This window comes from Photinus pyralis, unplaced genomic scaffold (assembly GCF_008802855.1).
Source record: "Photinus pyralis isolate 1611_PpyrPB1 unplaced genomic scaffold, Ppyr1.3 Ppyr1.4_LG5, whole genome shotgun sequence".
NCBI classification, from domain to species: Eukaryota; Metazoa; Arthropoda; class Insecta; order Coleoptera; family Lampyridae; genus Photinus; species Photinus pyralis.
Genome location: NW_022170596.1, coordinates 13,345,624 through 13,346,266, shown reverse-complemented (window position 1 = coordinate 13,346,266; position 643 = coordinate 13,345,624).

Genomic DNA, 643 nt, shown 5'->3' with positions numbered 1-643 from the left:
CTTTTGATCGAGAGTTTTTTCCAGGAGGCCACCAAATTTGAGTGAATTAAAAATTAAATTATCCTGACTTAAAACCAAGGTCGAGTGTATTTTAGAGAGTTTAATAAAAGACAGTAAATTTTACAACCACTACATATTTTACGCATTCCTACACGCATTTTTATCGCTGTTAAAAAGCTACCTAACGGTTAATCAGATAAAAAATCAACTGATTGGTTAGAATTTGAAACAATCACCAAGCTGATTGGTCGTATATTAATGGAGTGTATTAATCATATAAAATACATATGCCTTATGGATATTATTTGCACCATAAAAATTAGTTAGCTATGGAAATTACACATAAGTATATAAGAACTGCTTCTTTGTTTTTTAGCAGAATTAGGTAACAAATATGCTGATTGATTTAACGACTTTATATAGGATATGAGTAGGTACGTTCGTTGAAATTTTCAAATTTTGCACTGCGCTGTGTTCTAAACGATTTACCTCGCAATATTGTGGTAGTGAAATAAATACTGTGACTTACAAAAAGAATTGTTTAGTGAGTAGAGCACAAAAAGAAAAAATGTTCCAAAACCCACTCGTGGGTATTGCCGCGTAACACAAAGTATTGAAACGATGCATCGTCATCGAAAGCACA